Source organism: Salvelinus sp. IW2-2015, linkage group LG4p (genome assembly GCF_002910315.2).
Source record: "Salvelinus sp. IW2-2015 linkage group LG4p, ASM291031v2, whole genome shotgun sequence".
Lineage (NCBI taxonomy): Eukaryota > Metazoa > Chordata > Actinopteri > Salmoniformes > Salmonidae > Salvelinus > Salvelinus sp. IW2-2015.
The window spans coordinates 6,318,130-6,328,129 of NC_036841.1; the positions used below are offsets into that span (position 1 = coordinate 6,318,130).

A 10,000-nucleotide genomic window follows, 5' to 3' on the forward strand; every position below is an offset into this window, starting at 1 on the left:
ACAACCTGTCTTAATGGACCCAGCTGTTCGGTCTTGCCGATGCACAGAAACCAGCCAACTGTATTATTATCCATTAGCTCATCCAGTTTATTCTCCAATGATTACACGTTGGCCAATAGGACGGATGGTAGAGGCGGGTTACCCACTCGCCGACAAATTATCACAAGAGACATGGACCTGTGTACCCCTGTACTGGCGTCTTCTCTTCTTTGAGCCTGGTCGGGTATCTGGAGTAAATTCTTCGCGTCCGACTCATTAAAGAAAAAATCTTTGTCCAGTTCAATGTGCGTAATCGCTGTTCTGTGTCCAGAAGCTATTTTCAGTCATAAAGAGAAGGTGGCAGAAACATTATGTACAAAATAAGTTACAAACAATGCAAAAAACACTCAAAATAGCACAAATGGTTAGGAGCCCGTAAAACGGCAGCCATCTCCTCTGGCGCTAAAGCGTAACGTAACAAAATGTGGAAAAAGTCAAGGGTCTGAATACTTTCTGAATGTCTGTAACTTAACGTAGTAAGTAATATAACTCAGGAAATCAATCTGGGCAGGTTTGTTTGACACACTGCTGGAATTTCCAGTATGAATGTTTTTTTCCTGTGTGACTTGGTCACATGTACTTTGTCTTCAAGGCATTCAGAGCCCTATCTCTATTCTGAAAAAAATAAATTATAATAACTTAATTTTTTTTCACTCTGACTAGCAGGTATGTAGTTCAGAGCATAGCCCACACCCGTTATGAACACAATGAGCATGAAGAAAGCTGCAGGTGTTTCATGATAATCAGTATATTGGCTGTTCTAGTCATTATATTTCTATGTCTGTCTTTGCAGATGGGATGGAGGTGGATGCAGGGTCGACGGTGGCCGGACAGTTTGAAGATGCAGACGTAGACCACTAGTAAAAACATATCATAATACTACATTATAATTATCAGTATGTTAGTGTGATGTTTTGTGTGATCACCTTTAAATCCACATCCTGCTGTCAACCTTATGGACCTGCATTACTATACTGTAGTTAAGTCTCTCACTGTCTTTTTTTCTCCCTTTTCTTCTCTCAGATGGAACTCAACTCAGCCAGTCAAAGCACTTGTGGTAACATTGTGGGATAGGAGAATACAACCTCTCCAATTCCTGTCCCCAAGGCATCATTTCTGTTTATCTCCACACACATATATTCCTCTCGTGTTTTGTACCTGAAGACCAGTGTACTGAGTTTTCCCCAACAGCGGTGTTGTCTTTGTATGAAATCTCTTCAATAAATAAATTGTTTTTGTATGAATAACATTGTGTTGTGTTATGTGCACATTCCAGAGGTAACATGGAGCTATGCTGAGGTGTCAACAAATGTTTTAATATTGAAGTCTGTTTTATTATGCTGAACAAAAATATAAACGCAACATGCAAAGTGTTGGTCCATGTTTCAGGAGCTGAAATAAAAGATCCCAGAAATGTTCCATATGCACAAATTTTTTAACATCCCTGTTAGTGATCATTTGTCAAGATAACCCATCTACCTGACAGGTGTGGCATATCAAGAAGCTGATTAAACAGCATTACACAGATGCACCTTGTGATGGGGACAAAGGCCACTCTAAAATGTGATGTTTTGTCACACACACCATTCCACAGATGTCTAAAGCTGAGGGAGTATGCAATTTGCGTGCTGGCTGCAGAAACGTCCACCAGAGATTTTGTGTTCATTTCTCTACCAATTTGGCAGTATGTCAACCGCAGACCACATGTAACCACACCAGCCCAAGACCTTCACCTGGGAGGCTATGCCTCCCAAGCCCACCCATGGCTGTGCCCCTGCCCAGTTGTGATATTCATAGATTAGGGCCTAATAAATGCATTTAAATTGACTGATTTCCTTATATAACTGTAACTCAGCAAAATCTTTTAAATTGTTGCATGTTGTGTTTTGTTTTTGTTCATTATAGATAGGAGTTGTGCTGAAATTGCTTTGGGCTGGATTCGAAACGGTAAGCTGTAAAGAGCACCAGAGGCAGCAGCTAGACCGCTAGACAAGTGGTTCCCAAACTGTGGTGCGAGCGGTCTCAGTCTGGCTTTAAACTTACTCTTGAAATGTAGAATGCACAAGGAGCAATTTCAAAAATGGTAGTGTATCAATTCAGGGCTGCATATATGTGGGAAAAGTTAGGATTCTATGGCCTGTGACTGACAAATTCAACATCAAATTATTAACCTATCAGCATAGAATATTTTTTATTACAATGTACTAATAAAACTAACGGTTTATTTTCTTTTTTTTGGCAAAAAGTAAAAATCTAGAGAGCCTCTGCCCCCAAACCAGGCGCGAACGGTACTTGCTAGCAGTGAATTGCGAGTGAGGAGTGCGGTGGAGCATATGTTTAGCTTCCTAAAGAAAAATCTGGTTTCCATAAACGAAAAAGATGGAGAGAAAAGGATAATGTCGCCCAATTTTTCACAAAGGAAGGTGGTGTTAGACTGTGGAAAGTAACCTGTTAGCGTAGTCCGTAGTGAAATAGGCGACTTTTGATCCCCTTAACATTAGTTAGTTAATATCGTCACAGAAAATTCTGAGTGTTTACATTTCGCGCATCTTTCAGCCGAGATGTAATCAATGCAGGCAAACTTTTAGCAAGCTATTCATACTAAATCAGTTGTCCCTGCCCCTGCCTGGTGCCAGGCCCAACAGATGCAGCTTCTGCTCAGCAGCCCTGTCTCCCCATCCCCATACCCCTGAACCAGCCCTACTCCCAACTGAAGGAGGTAGCAGCATTGTGTGTGAATGACATGTCAGTTAGCATAATTGCAGGTACTGCAATTCATTGAGGCAGGAATGTATTATCCAGTCAGGAACATCTCACTTGACACAGAGGGCAGCCAATATCAGACCCTTAAAGGAAGAGATGCGGCTCTTAGAGATGGATGGGGTCTCTCCTGTTGGAGGCAACACTGATTGCTACGCAAATGAATGTTGCACTCACATTTAGCAAGGAACACAGCCACAAGAGGAAAAGAGGAGATTCCACGATGAGACCTCTCAACAGGAGACGGCTCAGGACAGTGCAGCTGTTTTGGAACACTGTTTTTTACTGTATGGACAACATAAATGACTTGGACACTAGGTTCCACACCACTGCAAAAATTGTAGAAGAATTTTCTGCTGTTCTGAAAGTTGGCAGATTAGTGAGGATAAAGTCCCTTCTGTGTGCCATCCACTGATCATGAGGCATTCCAGAGATCTTACACCTGAGTTTCAAAATGAAGTAAGACACCTGAACACTATATGCTGCCACTTTCCCCCTAACTTGTCTCCTCTTGATCTCCTGAATGCAATTTGTAAGATGCAGCTGCAAATCATTTTTGGAGAAGTGTGCATTGCTTTACGTATATTTTGCACACTGCCTGTGACTGTTGCTGGTGGCGAAAGAGCTTTCGGGTTAGCTAAACTATTTGAGGTCCATTATGTCCCAGGACAGGCTTTGCAGTCTTGCCATGCTGTCCATTGAAAGTCAGTTAGCTAGAAGCTGGACTTCAAAGACTTGAACAGTGACTTTGCTAGCAAAAAGGCTTGGCGCTGGGCTCTTTGTGAGCAAGCTGAGCAAGACCCAGTGATAACTGTTAAATGGCATTCTATGGATATTGGATCACTACACACATGATGCCCACAGGCTGAAGAACAAGACTAAGACATACTGAAAACAGTTCAAAAATCGCTTCTGATTTTATTATTTTGTTATATCATTCATAGATGATAATGTTAATTTATTTTAATTGAAGAGATTAATGTATATTTAAGTTATATTTATTTTAAGTTTTATATTTTGTTTGTTATATCATTCTATAGATGATAATGTTAATTTATTTTAATTGAAGAGATTAATGTATATTTAAGTTATATTTATTTTAAGTTATTCATTAATGTTAAGAGAATTCTCCATTCAAGAATTTTACCATTAACATTCCATTTTAGACTGTAAAATATAGCCTTTAGCACATTTCTTTAGAGGGTATCAGTCTTGCATGTGTCACGTTCCTGACCTATTGTTCCTTTTTCTTTTATTTATTAGTTGGTCAGGGCGTGAGTTGGGTGGGTTGTTTTTGTATGTTTTTCTCTAGTCTATGGGTGTTGCATGTGTATGGGGCAGAGTAGAGTATAGTTGTCTAGTTATGTCTATGGCTGCCTGGATGGGTTCTCAATCAGAGACAGCTGTCATTCATTGTCTCTGATTGGAGCCATATTTAAGGCAGCCATAGGCAGTAGCTTTTGGGTAGTTGTCTATGTCGATGTTCTATGTTGCATGTGTGCACTTAGTTCAGTTTAGCTTCACGATCGTTTGTTTTTTGTTCATTTTGTAAGTGGTTGTTTTTTCCTTCATTAAAAGAAGATGTACTTATCACGCGCTGCGCCTTGGTCCTCTCTCTCTCCCATTGACGATCGTGACAGCATGTCTGCACAGTGTTATATTTTCACAGCTCACTGTCAGTAAATATTGGACTACAAGAGAGTTGCAAGCCTGCAAAGCTAGAGTTATTTAAAGCTTTGAATGGGTCGATTGGTTCTGGAGGTGTGTGGTTACAGCAATTGCGCAGGGTTGGTATGGCCTGTGGTGGTGTGGCCAATGTGATATCTTTTCATGTGGCCCAAAATCCCTGGCGGCGCCCCTGTATCAGTTCCTTTTTTTATTTAGATTTTTATCCATAGATATTGTTCATTTTGCATAATATTGCGATTTTATGCTGAGCAGCACAAGCCTCTCACAGAGTGTTTACGTCCATGTTTCATTTAAATAAATAGGAGCAACTCTTGATCTGCAAAAGTTATGTGTCTGGTGTAGCAGGCCAGGAGCTACACTCACTCACCGCTTAATGATTGGAAAAGCAACTCAACTCTGATCATTCAACAACTTAAATCATCAAAACTATTCTCAGAGCACCTTTTTTATCATTCACCTAGGTCACCCAGTTTGCGTACATTTAGATTACATTTTTGTCATTTAGCAGACGCTCTTATCCAGAGTGACCTATAGTGCATTCATTTTAAGATGGCTAGGTGAGACAACCACATATCACAGTAATAGCAAGCATGTTTTTCCTCAAAGTAGCTTTCAGCAAAGTCAGAGCTAGTAAGGGAGAAAAGTAAAGTGCGAGTGTTAGTTCACAAAAGGCTTTTGTGGGGGGGTGCGAAGAGATGGATACTGTGGGAATTATTTTAATACTCTTTGAAGAGGTAGGTTTCAGATGTTTTTGGAGATGGCAGGGACTCTGCTGTCCTAGCTGGTTCCACCATTGGCGTGCCAGGACAGAGGAGAGCTTGGACTGGGCTGAGCGGGAGCTTCCCTCCCATAGGGTGGGGAAGGTCAAGAGACCAGAGGCAGAACGGAGTCCTCGGGTTGGATGTAGAGTTTGAGCATAGCTTGAAGGTAGATTGGAGGGGCAGTTCCTCTGTTATTCTGTAGGCAAGTACCATGGTCTTGTAGTAGATGTGAGCTTTGACTGGAAGCCAGTGGAGTGTGTGGACTGCGGAGGAGCGGGGTGACTTGGGAAGGTTGACAATACTCCTCAAGTTGGCCATAGGCATATCTATTGAAGAACTTACATAAATTACTATCTCAAAGTGTTTTAAATATGCTACTAACACTACTAACTACAGAAATCCTTTTTTTCTTACATCAATCCAGAGGAAGACAGCTCATAAAAATGTCTGGATTAAAGTAAATGAAATGGTATCATTACGTTTCAGACCAATTTTTAAGTGCCACCAGCCACCACTGCACAAATCATACTAGATTAAAAAACATCTCAATATATAGTCTTGTTTTTGTTTGAATGTGCTAGTTTTAAAGAGGTCATTATGCATCAGGGTCTTCGGTTCGTAGGGATTGATGGTGGGTCCAGGGCCGTAGACACCAAACAGAAGAAAACGAACCGAAAAGGAGGAACTACCTGAACTTGTCTAATAAAAGACTTGTTTTTGTAGTTAAATGTTTTCTGTTGCAAAACGGTTTTGCTACGTGTGCACTAATGAAAATGACCCAGGGTCATTTCCTCTTGTTAGCCAGAAGGGGCGGTAGGAGAAGCCTCTACCAGACAACATCTGATCAAACAACAGGACCGAACACATCATACCTGCAGGGAGAGAGAGAGAGATGGAAGAGGAGAGTGAATGAGGCAGAGAAAGAATTGGAGGAGTGACAAGGAAAGAGATTAGGCAGAAAAAGAGGAGGAATAAGGAGAAAGAGGATGGGAGGTGGGAAGAAGAGAGGTGGGAGTAATGTCAGAAAACAGAAAAAGAAAGTGGACCCCATAGTTCACCTGTTTGTGTGTGTGTGTGTGTGTGTGTGTGTGTGTGTGTTGTGTTGTGTGGGTGTTGTGTGTGTGTGTGTGTGTGTGTGGTGTGTTGTGTGTGTGTGTGTGTGTGTGTGTGTGTGTGTGTGTGTGTTGTGTGTGTGTGTGTGTGTTCTTAGTACCTAGTAGAGGAGCCAGCAGTAGACCAGGCAGTAATCCAGAAAGGAGTGCCCACTGCAGGAGAACTGGGTGGAGAGGGCCAACGCAGGGTTAAACACAGCCCCGTCATCTTGCCACCTGCAACACAAACACACAAAGGGTTAAACACTGCTCCTATCTCTGACACCTGCAACAATAACACACACACAGGGTTAAACACGGTAACCACCTGCATAGTCAGGTAGCGGTGAGTGCTGCTATGGCATGTACCCGGTACCTCTGGTCCATAGTGTTCGTGTGTGTGAAGGCGGTCTGCATGGCAAGGCCCCTGCAGCTCCAACAGCTGCAAGCGGGTGACCAGAGGGCCGGGAGCACCAGGCTGGTGTGTGTGTCTGTGTGGATGGGGCTAATGCATTGGAAGCCCTGGAGTGTGTGTCTCAGGTGCAGGTCAGAGAGACCGAGGGCCCACAGCCCCTGTAGCATGGTACGAGCCACGCTAGCTGCCATGAACTGGCACACCATCCTCAGCACACCGCTCCTAAATACAATAGAGTAGAATAGAATATGTATCCATATAATACATATCCATCATAGAAAGACGGCAATAGAATGTCATTATGCATAGAATAGAATATGTACCCATAGAAATAACACTATCGTTCAGCTAACACAACGTCCATTGGAACACAGGAGTGATGGTTGCTGATAATGGCCTCTGTTTCCTAATTAGATATTCCATTAAAAATCAGCCGTTTCCAGCTACAATAGTCATTTACAACGTTAACAATGTCTACACTGTATTTCTGATCAATTTGATGTTATTTTAATGGACAATTGTTTTTCCTTTTCTTTCAAAAACAAGGACATTTTTAAGTGACCCAAACTTTTGAACGGTAGTGTACATTTACTTTTTACATATTACTGAATATAATAGATTATTCATCCAATACTCTCCATTATAAAGAATAGACTAAAATAGTATCCATTACATATAATTAACAATATAATATACTGTATAATGTATCCATTACTAGAGACAACAATATAATAGATCATGTATCCATTACATAGCATCAACAATAGAGTATAATGTATCCATTACATAGAGACAACAATAGAATATATAGATATCCATTACATAGAGACAACAATATAATAGATAATGTATCCATTACATAGCATCAACAATAGAATAGATAATGTATCCATTACATAGAGACAACATATAATGGATAATGTATCCATTACATAGAGACAACAAATAGAATAGATAATGTATCCATTACATAGAGACAACAATATAATAATAATGTATCCATTACATATAATTAACAATAGAATAGATAATGTATCCATTACATAGAGACAACAATATAATAGATAATGTATCCATTACATATTATTAACAATAGAATAGATAATGTATCCATTACATAGAGACAACAATAGAATAGATAATGTATCCATTACATAGAGACAACAATATAATAGATAATGTATCCATTAGAAGCCAGCATCTCGGAGTCGCCTCTTCACTCTTGACATTGAGACGGTGTTTTGCGGGTACTATTTAATGAACCTGCCAGTTGAGGACTTGTGAGGCGTCTGTTTCTCAAACTAGACACTCTAATGTACTTGTCCTCTTGCTCAGTTGTGCACCGGGGCCTCCCACTCCTCTTTCTATTCTGGTTTGAGACAGTTGCGTTGTTCTTCTGTGAAGGGAGTAGTACACAGCGTTGTACGAGATCTTCAGTTTCTTGGCAATTTCTCGCATGGAATAGCCTTCATTTCTCAGAACAAGAATAGGCTGACGAGTTTCAGAAGAAAGTCCTTTGTTTCTGGCCATTTTGAGCCTGTAATCGAACTCACAAATGCTGATGCTCCAGATACTCAACTGGTCTAAAGAAGGCCAGTTATATTGCTTCTTTAATCAGGACAACAGTTTTCAGCTGTGCTAACGTAATTGCAAAAGGGTTTTCTAATGATCAATTATCATTTTAAAATGCTACACATGGATTAGCTAACACAACATGCCATTGGAACACAGGAGTGATGGTTGTTGATAATGGGCCTAGACAATGTCTACACTGTATTTCTGATCAATTTGATGTTATTTTAATGGACAAAAATATTGCTTTTCTTTCAAAAACAAGGACATTTTTAAGTGAACCCAAACCTTTGAACGGTAGTGTACATTTTACATAGAATATAATAGATTTTTCATCCAATACTCTCCATTATAAAGAATAAAATAGGTATCCATTACATATAATTAACAATATAATATATAATGTATCCATTACATAGAGACAACAATATAATAGATAATGTATCCATTACATAGAATCAACAATAGAGTAGATAATGTATCCATTACATGGAGACAACAATAGAATATTAATGTTCAAATAGAGACAACAAATAGAGATAGATTAATGTTCCATTACATGGAGACAACAACTAGAATAGATAATGTAACATTACTAGATACAACAATAGAATAGATAATGTATCCATTACATGGAGACAACAATATAGTAGAGAATGTACTCATTACATATAATTAACAATAGAATAGATAATGTATCCATTACATGGAGACAACAATAGATGAAATAATGTTCATTACATAGAGACAACAATATAATGATAATGTGTCCATTACATATAATCAACAATAGAGTAGATAATGTAACCATTACATAAGGAACAACTAGAATAGATAATGTTCCATTACATAGAGACAACAATGGAGTAGATCATGTATATCAATAGAGACACAATAGAGTATGATAATGTATCCATTACATAGATACAACAATAGAGTAGATAATGTATCCATTACATAGCGACAACAATAGGTAGATAATGTATCCATTACATAAGACAACAATGGAGTAGATAATGTATCCATTACATAGAATCAACAATAGAGTAGATAAATGTATCCATTACATAGAATCAACAATAGAGTAGATAATGTATCCATTACATGGAGACAACAATAGAATAGATAATGTAACCATTACATAGATACAACAATAGAATAGATAATGTATCCATTACATGGAGACAACAATATAGTAGAGTGTATCCATTACATATAATTAACAATAGAATAGATAATGTATCATTACATGGAGACAACAATAGAATAGATAATGTGTACATTACATAGAATCAACAATAGAGTAGATAATGTATCCATTACATGGAGACAACAATAGATAGACAATGTATCCATTACATGGAGACAACAATAGAATAGTAATGTATCCATTACATAGAGACAACAATATAATAGATAATGTGTCCATTACATTATAACCAATAGAGTAGATAATGTAACCATTACATAGAGAACAATAGAATAGATAATGTATCCATTACATAGAGACAAAATGGAGTAGATCATGTATCCATCACATAGAGACAACAAATAGAGTAGATAATGTATCCATTACATAGATACAACATAGAGTAGATATTGTATGCCATTACATAGCGACAAATAGAGATAGAATAATGTATCCATTACATAGAGACAACAATAGAGTAGAT

The 10,000-nt window shown here is 38.8% G+C and overlaps 1 pseudogene; it reads right to left on the reverse strand.

Annotated features, from left to right (window-relative positions):
* LOC111956842 (aquaporin-11-like) overlaps positions 1-10,000 on the reverse strand; it is a 26,773-nt pseudogene that overhangs the window by 16,095 nt on the left and 678 nt on the right.